At 32.8% G+C, this 17,908-nt stretch overlaps 1 pseudogene; it reads right to left on the reverse strand.

The window, feature by feature from the left end:
- Nucleotides 1-268: 268 nt before the first annotated feature.
- LOC134264464 (glutathione S-transferase P 1-like) lies at nucleotides 269-13,720 on the reverse strand (annotated as a pseudogene).
- Between the last annotated feature and the right edge of the window lie 4,188 nt (nucleotides 13,721-17,908).

Here is a 17,908-nt window from a genome sequence, read left to right on the forward strand (position 1 = left end):
ATGATTGAAAAATAAAAAGGGAAAAATCCGTCGAAAATTCAGTTTGTAAAAAAATATTTAAAAAATAGCAAGTCAACATTTCACTTACTGTTCACAAGAGCCAGATATCATGGTATCGTTTATACAAATGATAGCTTAAAATAAAACAGTCGATTTTCTTTTTTCATCAACTTGTTTGTCATATAAGTTTCCTTTTTTATAAATTATTCATAGGTATAGAGAATGCTCTTGCATATCGAATCAACTGAGGGATACAAACTCTTGAATACCTTTCTGGCAGATTTGATCACTGCTTTCCATTTCCATTGATCTTTATTCCTTTGAAGTGCTCTGTTGCTCTTCGTTTCTGGACTCCTGGTCTGTTCATCATACGATTATGGTAGGCCTTGAGTGACAAAAAGCATCCAGACAGGGGGGAATAAGGTCACCAGACAGTCCAAAAGGTCAAACAGATTATAGTCCGTAAAGCAAACCTGTAACCAAATCGAAATTAGTGGAGAACATGTAAATCCACATCAATTATAAATTTGAGTTTAGTAGAATATTTTAATTCTTTAATGGAAATATGTCATTTAAGTTTTTTTTTGTATGATATTTAATGCCCTTCTCGAGAATTTTTCACTCATATGGAGACTCCATCACTTGCCGACGCAAATATTAACCTATGCTTGGCACTCTGGGTAATTAAACAATGAGGATCCATTTTCGTGCCAGCACAGAATCTCGATTTACAAGTCTATTGCGACACAGAATCTCGATTTACAAGTCTCATCCATAGAATTGGTCTCCACATCCCGCAGTTGATTCGAAGCACTTTATTCGGCACCCAGCGCGCAAAAGGTGTCTTTCACATGCTATTTATTGCTTCACGAGATCTCTGTACATACGGTCTAACCAACTCCCAAGGTCCCGCAGTGGGATTGAAAAGCAAAGCAAGAATCAGTACTGGATTTTCTGCGCAACTCTAGAGAACAGCTTCAAAACACTGTACTTGTACAAGACAGATAAAATAACATGAACTTAAATCGAATCTGAAGTTCTTTGATATAAAGAAGCAGATTCAAAACTAGAGCAAAGCTCGTTGCAAAGCAACGAGTAGGTCTTCCGTCCTGTTTGACCGGAAGTGACGTCAACAAAAGAAAGCAATGAGCTAAGTCGTCTCCAGTCACTTTATAATTTCAATGTTGCATCAAAACCTTTAAAAATAAGCTATTTTTTGCTACTTCCGGTTTGACCGGAAGTGATGTGGACGGACAGAAAATTAAGTTTTATGCTTCCAGTGACATATGTTACCCAAAAACTTGTCAAGAACAGTAAAAATATGCATTTTCTGACGACTTCCGGTTTGACCGGAAGTGACGTCGCCGGACGCATTTTGACGACTTCAATAGATTAAGCTTGACATTTTGAACAACTTTGCTTCTTTGATGTATTACAAATTCTCAATACTTTTTGAGATATAAAGAAGAAACTTTTGGCCCCTTTAGGCCCTTGATTTTAGGGGCCAGCCCTTTTTCCGAGATATCATTTGAAAGATCTTGGAATTCTGCAAAAATTTTGTTCTATATGTCTTAACAAAATATTTTTAGTTTAGAAGATAAAAAGCAAAATATGAGTAATTTTTAGCTCTTTTAAGCGTTCTAATTTTTGACCCCTATATAGCGCCATTTTGAATAAAGAAATCGAAAAATAAAAACCGATGTGCACAACTTCAATCCTTCTATTATCTAAAATCAGTAGAATTTCTGCTCCAGCTTTAGCCATCTCTGAGCCTTTGTCTGGAAACGAAAGCCTATCAATTTTCGTTTAAAGGTAAATAACTCAAAACCGGAAGTGACTTTTTGAAATTTCTGACATCATTCTGATAGAGTTAAGTAACTTCTAGTATCTCTGAAAATTTGAGCGAAATCAGTTGAGAAATGAGTGAGATATGAGGCTTCAAAGTTGGCGTCTAGGAAGTAGAAGAAAAAAAAAGAATAACTAGAGCCGAGCTCGTTGCAAAGCAACGAGTAGGTCTTCCGTCGGAGCTGCGGACAGGGAGAAATGACCTTGGGTCAAGGTCATGCCACGTTCTAATGTTAAAGCAATCTTTTAAGGGTAAATGTCATCTTATTTATGTTTTACTATTAAAACAGATAGTGAAGGAATGTTTGCGACCTTGACCTTGTTAAAATGACCTTACGTCACACCATGACACACGCTGGTGATAAGCAAAGCCATTTGTGTGCTACCGTATTGACGAATTCTTAAGCTATATTTTTTTCGATAGGCCTTGTCACAGCTAATACGTATATACATGTGTAAATCTAGGTATGAAAGCGTTATCCTTTCTTTATCAAAAGTCATGGTCAATTTTAAGCAATGTTTAAAGCCGGTTAAACTTCAAGGTCAAAGTTCATTATATGCTAGTATTTGAAATGATTTTATCACAGGTTACATACATTTGATTTTTGTGTAATACGAAATCCCTATCTCTTCTCATTCAAAAGTTATGATCAAGATTAAAATTGTGAAAAGTAAGTCAAGCCTCAAGGTCAAGTTGTCAAAATCAGCATATCGGTATTTAAAAAAATGTTGTTACGGGTAATACACAGTGGTAAAATAAAAGCCCTAATCGATCTCTTTTCTCTCAAAAGGTATGACTATGGTTAATGTTTTTGAAAAGTGGGTCAAACTTCAAGGTCAAAGGGTCAAAAATCATAATGAATTTTCAAAGGCGTTGACACAGGTATTACATGTACATGTTTATAAATGAAAGCTTTCAATACTTATGGTCAATTTAAAGTAATGTTATTTTTTAAGTAGGTCAAGCTCCAAGATCAAGGTCACGGGGTTAAAAATCGCAGTATATTTGAAAATCACATGTCACAAATAATGCACATGTGAAATATGAAAGTCATATTTCAACTCATTCAATAGTTATTATCAAGTTTAAAGTTCTCGTGACAGATGGACACTGTCAGACTGGTTGACAAATAAGGTTTAATGTACCCTAATAAAAATAAATACACGTTATTTGAACATGATAAATTGAGAAATACGAAGAATAAAAAACTAGAAAATATTAGAAAAAATTGCACTGAAGCTATATTCAATATCCGTGTTTTTCAACTGCTTGAATCTAAAAATATTATTTACCGTGTGCCTCTAACACATTCCTTAAATTTTTCTACAGTTAAACATTCCTTACAACCGTTTTTAATAGTCTCCTTCTGAGCCTGAACTTGAGATAATATGGATGGCACAGTAGCTCTCTGGTGACCCATCTCAATTTTTTTTAGAACAGCTAGCGAGCTACAGATCTGCAGCATGACAATTGTCATAAAGTTAATTTTACAAATTCATTTGAAATGTAACAGAATTGAATTTTATAAAACGAATTATTTCTAATGCTTATTTTTTACATATGCTAAAATTATTTACCTATCAAGTTAAGTTAAGACAGTAAAAAGGAATTTGTCAATCAGTATTTATCTAAGGAATTAGTGTCAATCCTCAACATCAAAGATCGTTCGACTTGTATGATAATTGCGTATGTGTGATAAAACTGCCGTGGAATATCCCGGACGTGAACATTAGATGTACTGGACATTCCGTCATCAAGAAAATATAGTTTTACTCTGGACTATTCCGAGTTACCAAAACGTTTGTATGTATGTCCATGTGTGAGTGTTTCAACCTGTCTTTGTTTTATGTGACTTGACTTGATTTATTTTTCAAAATACAAACTTTAACGTTTTATTGCTTGACTTTTGTTTTATAAATCACTTGTGTTACTGTCACCAATTATATTCTATTAACTTTGTTTAATTGTCGGAAATGCAATGCAAAATTCAGGAAATCAAATGCAGCGAAAACTGGTAACCCCCCCCCCCCCCGAAAAAAAAACTAGTACATGTAGACGTACATGTAAACACTTCGATGCTCGATTGTACACTCTAGAAATTAAAAAGTTTATGAATAAAAAAAGTTTAGTGAGGCATACTCATCTTTGCCGACCTTTTCTTAAATTTATTTGACAACATGCGAATTAAAAACAATATCGCGTATGATTTTTGGTTAATATTATAATAGGTTATGGAGTAATCATGGATTTCAACACCAGCCCTGACCTGCCATTCTCGACTCTGAAGGAAAGCACTGTATCATTTCAGGGGGGTTACGTATCGCAATGAGAGGAAATTTAATAATCCCAGCGCCTTTTATTCATTCGTCAAAGAATAGAATCAGACATTTTATCTTTTAATACTCGTACATGTTCAAGAAAACCTTTATATTTGTGTCTAGAAATATTCTTACGATTTACGCAAATAACAAATTCTTGATTTTAAACTGAGTAAATCGATGACTAGCATCGTTTTAGATAACTCTGGGCGTAAAAATCAAAGAGCGGTAATGTTGACCTCCGGAATGTATATAGGTCAATGCATGCGCGATCGATAAACAGGTTGCACATCTGTAAACAAAACAGTCAAGGTCCGAGGAAAATTCACGATGCATGAATAAAATGACAGTGAATTATTTTAAGCTTGATTTTTTTTTCTTTATAAATAATGCAACATTGAGTATCAATCGAATGAGAGATGATAAGTATTTTTCCTATCTCCCGTCTTGTAATTCAAACTAAATACAAGGAGAAAGTTGTCTCTGAATAATCTGTATGACATCCAGCAAGAGAATACGTTAAAAACTTTATTTCAACAAAGTTTAACATTCAGTTTAGTTCAGTATATTATTCTTATCCAGTTTATTTCAGTTATACGTGTTATACGCGTACGCATAAAGAATTCTTCACTTGCCGTATAAAATTAATCAGTTACCTGTACATAAAGTTTGCTGCTCACTCAATAACAAAAGATTCGAACAAAATAACGTTTTCATGAGATCAATAAGATGTTAAAGAACCCATTTCAAATCGATAACCATATCGAATATTTACCGTTTTTGAGTTATAATGCAAAAACTTTCATGCTCCCTTGACCCCTAATTTGAGGGGCCAGCCCCTTTTTAATGATGTCAAATGATAGATCTTAAAATTATGCACAATATTTGTGAAATATGTCTTAACAAATTATTTTTAGTTTAAAAGATACACAAGGAAATATATGTAAAATTTGGCGCTTTTAGGCATTCTCATTTTTGACCCCTATCTAGCACCGTTTGGAGCGCAGAAATCGAAAAAGAAAAACCGATGTGCACAACTTCAATTCTTCTAGTATTTAAATGCAGCAGACATTCTGCTCCAGCTTTTGTCGTTTAAAACCTAATCAAAAAAAAAATATGATCAGCGTTGTCAAATATTTATTACTTATGGCATGTTTATTTCAATTATACGCATAAAAAGTTCTCCTTCAATAGCAAAATGAGAACGGTGCCATGTTTACGGATCTACCTTTCTTTCTTACCATACGTAAGACTCGAACAAAATAATATTTTCATAGGATAGAAATGATATAAAGGAACAATTTAAAATCGACAACCATATCAAAATATTTACCGTTTTTGAGTTATAAAGCAAAAACTTTCAAGGCCCCTAGATCCCTAATTCTAGGGGCCAGCCCCTTTTCAATGATATCAAAGGAAAGCTCTTGCAATTATGCACAACTTTTATTCAATATGTCTTAACAAAATATTTTTAGTTTTCAAGATAAAAGGTAAAATATGTGTAATTTTTCGCTCTTTTATGCGTTCTAATTTTTGACCCCTATATAGCGCCATTTTGAATAAAGAAATCGAAAAACAAAAACTGGCATGCACAACTTCAGTCCTTTTATTATCTAAAATCAGTAGAATTTCTGCTCCAGCTTTTGTGATCTCTGAGCCTTTATCTGGAAATGAAAGCCTATAAATTTTCATTTAAAGGGAAATAACTCAAAAGCGGAAGTACTTTTTTGAAATATTAGACGGCTTTCTGATAGAGTTTATCGATGTGTATAATGACTGAAAATTTGAGCAAAATCCGTTGAGAAATGAGTGAAATATGAGGCCTCAAAGTTGGCGTCTAGGAAAAGGAAAAAAAAAGAATAATAAGAATAATCTTAATCATCAGAATCAGTAGAAGGTCTTCCGTTGGAAACGGAAGACCTTAATAATCTTAACCATCAGAATCAGTAGAAGGTCTTCCGCCTGAGCGGAAGACCTTAATAATCTTTACCAACAGAATTAGTAGAAGGTCTTCCGTTGGAAACGGAAGACCTTAATACCCTTTAGGTTTTTTTTAGAAAAGGGGGAAATCCAGAAAACGAATTATGATGGTATGAAAATGGGTAGTACATATAGATAATATAATACAGATATTTCATATTAGGGGCAATTTTAATAACATTTATTGAAAAAAAATTTTTACATGTTGCTTTTAATTTTTACTAAACAATTAAAGCAGCAGATTTTCAGATACAAACCTTGCTTCCCAGCACATAATCTCCACCTTTCATTAAGTTCTACAAGATAAGGTAAAAACGAACAATGTTTGCTTTTTTAAAAATTTCGTTCAACATGTTGTCATATCTCTTTAAGCAGCGCATGTTCATGTTTGGGTTTGGAAACTTAATGATGTTTCATAATATCATAGTAAGAATTTTTTTGATAAAGTTGAATTGTAAGACTGGGCAAATAAAACAGTAGTCTTTGCACATTAATGTAACAAACCTCAAAACACTGTAGTTTTCCAGGAAGCTTTTCAATAAATGGACCCTTTCCGTCCTCCTACAAGAAAAAGCTAAACATTGATATATGTCATTGTATCAACGTGCAATCCTATCGGACGTCAGAATCAAAAAATTAACAACACAATGAAATGGAACTGTCATGTAAATTTTAAATATTTTACAGATGACACTATATAAAAGAATTTGTCTTGTAAATGGAGTACTTAAATCAGTCCGGTAAATTCAAAATTTGCAACATGAAAGTAGTGTAATAGATTTAAAGAGGATTTGAATTCACTTCATTTTTAACATCAAATTTTCTGCTAGGTAAGGCATCGTCTCTCTCCTTATATGGATAGACTTTCCTTTATATATCATATATCTAAGAAGATAATGCTGTGAAATGAAATTCAATCAACGTATCATGCAGGAAAATCTGTGTAGCAGTGAAACACTATTTCTTGAAAGCTACTCAAAAGAATTTGCAAATTTTAGCATACATGTCAGAGTCATTTTCTTATTGATAGAACCATGTCCACTGTGCTATTTGAGCTTTTGGTTTTTACAAAGGAATAATACTTGCATAGTTCTGATAAATCATTCTTGTATATTCTATTCTAAGATCTTCTGCACCATCATTAATCATGTCAGCTCGTGTTGCTTCCTTGTTGTTCGAACCATATAGATCTAAAGAGTATCAGAAAAGTAAAATATAATCGAGTAATACGATTACTGTAAGCCTTGTATATTTCCATAAAGCAACTTTAATAACAAAATGTTTCTGCTGCAATGTTGTAATAATGTATATCAGTGACATAAAAATTACCTACAACCTTCTTTTATTGGTATTTGCGATGAAATAAGTATTTATAAGCTTTAATTAAAAGCAAAATCACACGTCATTATGTCATCCTGTACAATATTGATTTTTTTATATAATTACTATATATTCCCTTGTACAGAAATTTTCCTTCTGAACCAAATTAATTCAAAATTTAGTCTAATTGATCATTAATGTTCCATGAGCTTTATCATAACAGCAAATTTTAACAGCAAAATAAAATGCTCAAAAAATGCAGCTCATATTGTTTTGACTTTATAGATAATGAGAACACTTGAATTATTTTTTTTATTATATAACATATGCTAAGTTAAAGTTATATCTTATCAATTTATAAAAAATTTAATAATCCTGAAAATATCGACCTGAACATTTAAGCAAATAAAATATGATAAAAATTATCTGTTTAAGGTTACATAAACTGTATTTGAACGAGATCACCTAGATTATTGCGAACTGTTACAAGGAATATTATCACTTAAAATCACTTGTATGCGCTGCATAACATTTTATTTTAAGTGTATTATCATAACCGGGTCAACCTCATTCTGGACTCCAGCCTTAATTTTTGTTATTTCCCAACCAGCAAAGGTTTAGGAAGGCAGAGTCCCGAATGACATTGGGCCGATCATGCCTAGGTTTGTTATCCACCAGGATCTTATTAAATTCCGCAGTGAGAGGTAAACCAACTGAACAACTCTTTTACTCCTCTGTTGACCAGTGACCAATTATTTACGAAAGCTCTTACTTCACCCCTCTTGGAAACTGGTTTGCCTGTATAAATACAACAGAGAAGACAACTCGTCGGAATTTCTCTTTATTTTTACAATCCATTTTATATTTTAAACAACTTCATTCAACACAATAAATAGTACAAGAAATATTAAACATTATAAAATATCTTGTCCTGTAAAGAAAATGAGCCAACTGAATCTTAACAATCTGAAACTTAGCTTTTATTAAAATTATTTACCAAAACTTGTAAAAATCTTTTACCTGTATAAATACAACAGAGAAGACACCTCGTCGGAATTTCTCTGACGAGAAATCTTTCCCCGTCGCATTTATACTACTCCTGTGTAAGAGCTCCGCCCTGACCATATTTGTTATTTTATCAAAATTTTCAACTACAAACATGAATTTGCGACTTGAATTTTTACTTACACTTCTGTACCTCTTTATCCTTTTGACTTATGAAATACCGTTTAAGATTCATATTAAACTTCTTGCAAAATCTTAACTTTTTATCATTTTATTGATAATTTATTCCAATGGTTGACCTTTCGCCTGTTACGTAGGATTGGCTGTCCCTTTCCCTATGACCAAAAATGACCTGACGAAATCAAGTTTCATCACCCTCATGCAACCACTCTCACCGCATTTCTCAGGTGATAGGTTCACTCAGCATCTTTGACTATTTTTATCTGATACTAGGAAATATCGATCCCCTCGTGTCCTCTCGTTTCTCTCACACACTAATTGTCCCCCGCTTTCGCGAAAGCGAGGGGACATTAAATCTCATTCGTCTGTCCGTCCGTCAGTCTGTCCGTCCGTCACAAAAACTTTAACCTTGCCCATAACTTTTGATTTAGTGGAGCTATAATTTTCATATTTCATATGTGTATTCCTTGTGATAAGACCTTTCTTTGGGTACCACCAAATTTGACCTTTTGACCTTGAAGTTTCAACCACTTTTACTACAAAATTTTTAAACTTTTACTTTGGCCATAACTTTTGAATGGTAGGTACTAGGACTTTCATATTTCACATATTTATTCTTTGTGACAAGACCTTTCAATAAATACCAACAACTTTGACCTTTTGACCTTGACCTTGGAAATTTACGTACTTATGAAAAAACTATATCTTTGATCATAATTTTGGAACGGTAAGGGCTACGGCTTTTATACTTCACATATTTTATTCTTGTAAGAAGACCTTTCATTGGATACCAAGAACTTTGACTTTTTGACCTTCACCTTGGAGTTTTAACTACTTTTTAAAAATTATAACCTTGGTCACAACTTTTGAACGGTAGATACAAGGACTTTTATATTTCAAACATTTATTCTTTAAGCCAACACCTTTCATGGGATACCAACAACTTTGACCTTTGGACCTTGACCTTGGAGATTTACGTACTTCTGAAAAAACTTTAACCTTGACCATAACTTTTAGACGGTAAGGGCTAGGGCTTTCGTACTTCACGTATGTGAATCCTTGTGAGAAGACCTTTCATTGCATGCCAAGAACTTTGACCCTTTGACCTTGACCTTGGAGTTTTAACTACTTTTTAAAAACGTTAACCTTGGTCACAACTTTTGAATGGTAGAAACTAGGACTTTCATATTTTGAATATATGTATTCTTTATGGCAAGACTTTTCATGGGATACCAAAAACTTTTACCTATTGACCTTGACCCTAAAAATGATATCTTGCCCACAAAGATACCGAAAGCGGGGGACCACAATTCTTTGAATTTGCTTGTTTGTTTCTATTTTTAAGCAGTTCTTGTTATGATACTAGGAAGTGAATGTCCTCTCGTTTCTCTCTCACACAAATTTCTGTTATATATTTATTTTTATGCAATTTTTGTTATGATAGTATCTGCAGTTGTATTGTTTTGTTTTGGCAAAAGACAAGACAAGATCACACTCACCCAGTTTTCTAGCCAGATATCTCAGAATTGCGTTGGATTGTACGATTTCTACGTCTCCATCTTTGAAGAATGGACTCTGGCCAAAGGCCTGGAACAATAAATGATACTGTTAATTGATCATTTATATGAGGTTTACTATTTTATTCAAGCTGCTGCATTTCTATGTCCCCGTAATCGAAATTCGGGGGTATAAAGTTTTCCCCTGTCCATCCGTCTGTCTAGCTATTTGTATGTTTATCACAAAAAATATATTCTTGTCGGTAATTTTTGATTGGATGGAGGTATGACGTTTATATTTGACATTGTATTCTTTCTTTGAGTAACAAAATACTTGTCCTCTGGTTCTTAATCTTGACCTTGAAGTTTGGCCCATTTTTGCAAAAATCTACGAAATTTACATCTTGGCTATAACTTTTTAATAATCGGTGATAGGGAGTTCGTACTTCATATATGTACAAGTTTTCCTTGAGAAAAAAACCTTTCCAATTGTATAGATATTTAACTTGGAATTGGACCCACTTGAAGCATCTTTATTCTTGTTCATAAATTGTGAACAGTAAGAACTATAGCTGGGGTTTTGAATTCCATAGGTGTATTCCTAGTGACAATGTCTTACTTACAATTGAAAGCAACAATTTTGATCTTGATTTTCTTTTTAAAAAGTTTAAAGTTGTAAATGAAAAGAAATTGTGACAAGCCATACTTGGATACCAAGGAATAGTAACTTGACCTTGTAGTTTGACTTACTTTTTAAAAAAAAATTATCTTTGTTAAGGTCAAGATCTAGTAAATGAAGGGTGCCTACAGATTTATCAAATTCAAGAAATGAATTCCTTTAATGATGCTTAATAAGTTTAGCTTGGTCAAAAAATGTGTATCGGGGCATAATTTGTAGGAAAATAAGATGAAAAACCATATTTTAAACTGTCATTTTCAATGAAAAATTAAGAAAATTAGTCATGAATATGGGAGTTTTTTCCATATCACACAAACAAAATATATCCAGATTGCCTACAGTCTTTCAGAAAACGGTAATTTGTATGTTCTTGGTCTCTTCTTTTAAATAATGTTAAATTGAATATAGGTATCCGGACTACTTTTCAGGTTATTTCAAATTGAATTCCATGAAAATACTTTATTTTCTACATAATTCTATTAGAGCCGTAAAGTACGGGAAAAAGAAAGTTGAAAGTGATTATGACGTCATAATGGATCTAGCCCCAAAAAGTTAGTCTAAAGTTATTTACTAGATCTTGACCTTAACGCCGTTAAAGTTTTGCCGACAAGTAGACAGATTGATGGACAAGACAAAATTATTATAGTATATATATTCCTCAATCATCGATTTCGGATAAGCAATGAATTTTTGTGAAATTTGGCGGACATAGATCTAGTTCTTCTGGGAAATACTGAACAAACATTACCATGTCTAAAAATGGGATTAAAAAAAACTTCTCATTAGTTAAATGTTCTGTTGTATAGCGAATTTATATCTAAAACAATTCACTTTTCCGAAACATTCAATGTTAATTAATAACAAAAAGTTTCATTTAAAAAACAATAAGACTGACCATTTTTGGTTTCCATTCCTGCACCCAGTTAGGACCACAATCAACTTCCTCATAATCCACATTGTTGTCAACCATAAGAGTCCTTATTGACTCACCACGACCTGAAAAAATGTTCTTATTAAACACTTCACAGAGATAATGACATGTATTAACCGAATTATTACAATGTTTTCAGTGTACAATTAATGAAAAAAAGCCTTGATCATGAATTACAAGTACGCTCCTTCATTTTAGGCCAACTGTAGGCACTTCTAAGGCACAAATGAACTTTTCTTTGTGCATTCAAAAAGCTAAATATGACATCCTTCATAAAGCATACAATTATAATTTTTAATTTTCGATTTTATCTTTTCAATATCGTTTAATGGATTTTAAGGGGGAGGAGGGGGTTAGAGGACACTTGTCTAGGTTACCGTGGCCTGCACGTGAGTTTGAGGAAGAACGATTTCCATGACCTAGGATAAGAGGAAACATATAACTTATAAAGAAAAAAATCTTAATTTAAATTAGAAAGAAATAATATCTGAACAGTAAATAAATATGTAAATTAATTAATGAACCAATTTAAATTCGTTGATAAAGCGGGGTTGTTTCTTCCCCTGGACAATTATAATTATTAATTATGTTCATACATAGTAGTAAAGTATTGTCTTCCACGAACTTTTATTAAAATGCATAACACCAAATATTATATTTTAATTTAAAAAAAATGTATGTGAAGACAAAGTTACGAGGTGCTTATCATTTTTTTTGGGGGGGGGGGGGGGGGCTGGAGAAACTTAACCGTAACATTACCATATGAATTAAATAAAAATTAGAGGGTAGTGGTGGGGGTTGATATTTCCTTTCCCCCAGTATGCATTTTTTTTTCACCATAGATTAAACTGAAAACTCACAGCTTGCAAGGATTTCCCGTACTTACATATACCTGTAAATTAATTCATGAAATAATAATAACGGGTTTATTTTTATCATAAAACTAATATAAACATTGTCAATACTCCACAGTGTAGATATAAATTACTTATTCTTTTTCTAAGGTTATCATACAAACATCTCTCATGGTGAATTTGTATGGATTACATAACCAAGGGACTTATTCTTTTTCTAAGGTTATCATACAAACATCTCTCATGGTGAATTTGTATGGATTACATAACCAAGGGACTCTGAAAGGAGGGTCAACTAGGTGTAGCTGGTTTAAGACAGAATAGACTATTTATAACGACATGTTCAATATAACTCGTAAGCATGGAAATCAGTGCAGGATCGGTCCATTACAACACATTGTGTTGCCCTCGAATGGATTTAAAGAAATAATGGGTACAACATATTTACCTGTACAATCACAGGGGCTTGTCACGAAATATTTATCTTCCTTTAATAAAGTTACCCCTACTATTATAGTAGGGGTAACTTTATTAAAAGAAGATAAATATTTCGTGACAAGCCCCTGTGGTACAATATCCATGATATCTATTATGTATCTAATAATAACACTAACAGCATCATGCATATATTTATTTTTTCATAGTGCACGGATGAACGAAGGTCTAGTACAGTATGCGTTAAAAATAACGGAGAAATCTGCATGTACGTTATTGCAGCTACTAATAAACAAATGTAACATCATTACACATTCATGTACAATGCAGTATCACGCGCCTAGAGTGAGGTTTAATCTTACACGAGTTGTGTCGACAGCTAAATTGATAAAAGAAAAAAAACATGCCATTGAATAATTCGTCACAATGGGCATGATCTTTATCTATTGGTACATCCGTACAAACCTGACAAATCGATATAATAAATGGAATGCATAATTAACATGCTTGTACTTACCTCTAACCTGGAAATACACTAATTGTATTTTTGCCATGCTTGTGATACGAACTCGTGGAGCACAATACCGGTATTCTAGTGACAAAAACACGAAGGTTTTGCCATAATCAGTTGACCTACTTTCCGCCGCCGCTCAGTTCAAACAAAATAATTTTTAAGCATGTTAAAATTGTTTGCTCTCTGCATGCTGATTTAGGATTAAAAATCGTGGTCGATTAGTATGTAGAAAAAAAAACCTTCCCCAGAATTTTTCAACATCAATGCTGAAAGTTTATTAAAACTGAATGTTTTGATAAAATTAAGATAAAATTGTTGTCAGTATGAGCAAGTCCGAAATGAAAAAAAAAATTATATTAGTTCCTGACAATCTAATTTCAAAAAAAAAATCCTGCTACTGTTTTGAAAAGCAATTCAGAGGATTTTAGATTGGTTTCCTGTAGGAGTTGGGTTATTTAAAAAAAATCAAAAGAAGGAAAACAAACCATTTTACAAAATTGTCTGGGATCATCTCTTTTATTTAAACTATTGTTTTTAAAAAGTAGGTAAGTTCTATAATGGTATTAGCTCATAGACGTAAAAATGTTGTATTTAACATGTTTAATGCAGCAATAATAAACAAGAATTGAAGATAACTCCAATTCATACAGAAGCTTTGATCGAATGAAATTATATTTTTATTCACCGTGGATTAATGGAATTATATCAGTAATAAATCTTAAATTTGCATACACAGTAGTATGAATCTCAAACTTGGAACAGTAGAATATAGAAAGGACTCCATATATATAGAAAAATGGTGAAAAGCCGAATCCGGTAAGTCCTTGTTTAATATGTTTAAAGAATAAAAAATACATTTTTTTTGGTCTGAGTATATTCTATAGAATGTCATTTACTGATTCTGTATTATGAAAAAAAAGCTCAAGATATGTATTTCTCTTATACACGCGTTTTCAATATGTATCTGAAAATATCCAATTTTCCGAATCAGAAATTAAAATCATCTGTATTTTTTTTTCATATGTTAAAATGTGTCTATTATTCTTCTCAAATAGAGAATGGTGGGAAATACATAAACAAGAGGCCCATGGGCCACATCGCTCACCTGAGCACTGTGGCTGGGAAAAAGTGGAAATCGGATTATTATCAAATAGTTTATATCCAATTGAGAATAGAAGTGAGATACAGTAATTTGGACATTAGTTTTAACAGAGGATTGTTACCAATACATGTTGTAATGTAATAAATTATCATTTATAAAGCACATTTTACAACAACTCTTAAACTAACATAACTGCCCTAAGTGAAGAATTATTAATATAGAAAGCACAAAGAAATTCACTTTTACATTATGTTAGTTTAAGAGTTTTTGCAAATTGTGATTTATAAATAATTATTAATTTCATTACAACATGTATTGGTAACAATCCTCTGTTAAAACTAATGTCCAAATAACTGTATCTCACTTCTATTCTCAATGACCGTGTGGTGTAGGGCAGCGCCGCGAGAATTCCATCGGCATCGAAAGCAAGTTTTATTAACTTGCCTAGATAGCCGAGCGGTCTAGCGCGCTGTTCCTGCACTGCTAGGAGACAGATTCCGAAGGTCGAGAGTTCAACCCCGGGCTGGGGTGGAAGTGGGTATCCATGTAAAAGTGAATTTCTTTGTGCTTTGTATATCAATATCTCTTCACTTAGGGCAATTATGTTAGTTTAAGAGTTGTTGTAAATTGTGCTTTATAAATACCGGGTAATTATTTTCATTACAACATGTATTGGTAACAATCCTCTGTTAAAACTAATGTCCAAATAACTGCATCTCATTTCTATTCTCAATGACCGTGTGGTGTAGGGCAGCGCCGCGAGAATTCCATCGGCATCGAAAGCAAGTTTTTTGACTTGCCTAGATAGCCGAGCGGTCTAGCGCGCTGTTCCTACACTGCTAGGAGACAGATTCCGAAGGTCGAGGGTTCAACCCCGGGCTGGGGCGGAAGTGGGTATCCTTGTAAAAGTGAATTTCTTTGTGCTTTCTATATATATATATATATATATATATATATATATATATATACTTCAAGTCTACTGCAATTTCTACTGACTACGAAGGATATATGGAGATAACGAACAGTTTTCAATCTCAAAGTCCATAAAACAATACAAAATAGGAGCAGAGCAAACACAGACCTCCGAAACATCAGAGATGGGATTAGGTGCCATGGAGGAGTGAGCATCCCCTAATGACCGGTCACACCCGCTGAATTGCTCCTTGTCATGATCAGGTAATAACGGAAAAATCCGTTTTCAATTCAGTGTATAAATTATGGACTAACAATTGGTATGAAGAAGCATTTGACTCAATGATAAATTGTATTTGCTGACAAGGTCATTGTATCGACCATAGAAATTACGAAATGATGACTTTAAACGAGTCTGCTGATATTCTTGTTTCATCAACTTGCTTGTCAGTAATTTTCCTCGTTTTAGAAATTGTTCCTATGTACGTAGAGCATGCTCTTGTGTTTCGAATCAACTGAGATATATATACTCCGTATGCAGGTGATGAAGGTATATTGCTGCATAAGTAAGGGAAGTTGACAATAGAAAAGTAAAAGTCATCATGTTTATCATAAAGCTTTCTTGTTAGATTACCATTAACGTCTTTTTCAAGTAAAATATCCAGATGTGTCAGACTTATTGGTATCTTTTATCTCAAACTCATTAGGATATACCGGTATCGTATCGACGTAGGAATGGTAATTACCATTGGTAATTGACAATACATCGTCGCTATATATAAAAGTAGAGTTGAAGGCCACAGCAAGTGTTTTCTTCTTTTCACGCATAAGATTTTGTATAAATCCTGCTTCATATGAATATAAAAATAGGTCTGCATATAACGGAGCGCAATTGGTACCCCTTGGAATTCAAATAGATTGTCAGAATACTTGGTCTCCAAAACGCATAGATATTGTCAATCAGAAACTAAAGCATCTCTTTGATGTCAACTTCAGAGTACTTGTGTGTGCAATCAAAATGTGTTTCAACAAAATAATTTTGTAAATGACCAATAACCAGATAAGTAAATTTACGATTTCTGTTTTTATTAAAAAAGCAGCTGTCAATGATATAAAAAAGCTGGACTTCAATTTATCGTGGGGAATGGTTGTGTATAAAATTAAAAAGTCAAAAAAAATTTTAAGCTGTTGATTTTGGTAAAATCTTGTGATTTCAAATTGTCCAATAGTTCTTTGGAATGTTTTAGTATCAACACCAGATTCACACCACTTCTTGAATATATTGTTGCAACGTACTCTTTTAGTTTTTTCTTCACTACTGTCAATATTTTAGTACATGTAAGGAGTAACGAAAGAGGCTTGGTTGAATATTTACTGGAACCCGCAATATATCTTTGTTTGTAAGGATTTTTATGAAGTTTGAAATTCGGAATCCAACATAAATAGGGTAGTTCAAATTCATTTTGGCTTTGTAGAATATTAAAAATATTCAAAACTGACATATGATTTTGAAAATTTTCTTCCTCAGAAAGGGAAGTATGAGTATAAGTAGGATTACCTCTTGTAGAATTCAATCCGAGTTCTTCTAAAATACAATTTATATAATGAGCCTGACAAACGAAGATAATGTTGTTACCTGCTTTGTCGACAGGGACAAGTACAGACTGATCATGTAATCTATATCTAATTCTTTTTTCACTTCTGGATTATTGAGTAACATAATCAATACAATTTTGCCCAAGATCAACTAAGATACTTAAGGATAGCTGTCTGAAGACTCAAGTCTCTATGTTTATGTACTCGCATTTATATTTATTTCTGAAAACCCTAGTATTTTAGTTATTTTATTTTATAGGGCGGTTATATAAAAGATTAAAAACACTACAAGACAATTCAGGTATTGAACACATTTTATCGACAAAAAGTCAAGTACATGTAAATGGTTATATACAAGCAAATGTTAGTTCAAATGAAATAAATGAATTTCGAAATAAAATTCCAAGTTCTCTTACAAGGTTTGTATAACCATGCTAAAAGAAACTCTTGTTTATACTCCTGCAATGAGTTTGTATTGTTCGGTTTATATATGTATTCATTTAATGGATCCAATCACTTGACCTCTATGGTCCCTCTTCCTAAAAGGTAAAAAAGAATATTGATGATATGGACCATATAATCAAACAGACTTTTACAGATTATAAAAGAATATAATCTGACAATTAAGTGTTTGATGAACAAACAAAACAACAACAATTTCAGAGTGTTACCTGTTTACTCAATAATGATTTATTATCAGAGTCCGGTTAGTAAGTGAATAATCATACTCCATTTTATAC

This window comes from Saccostrea cucullata, unplaced genomic scaffold, assembly GCF_032062105.1.
Source record: "Saccostrea cucullata isolate Sc308-1 unplaced genomic scaffold, CSIRO_AGI_Scuc_v1 ctg11060, whole genome shotgun sequence".
In the NCBI taxonomy this organism is placed as follows: domain Eukaryota; kingdom Metazoa; phylum Mollusca; class Bivalvia; order Ostreida; family Ostreidae; genus Saccostrea; species Saccostrea cuccullata.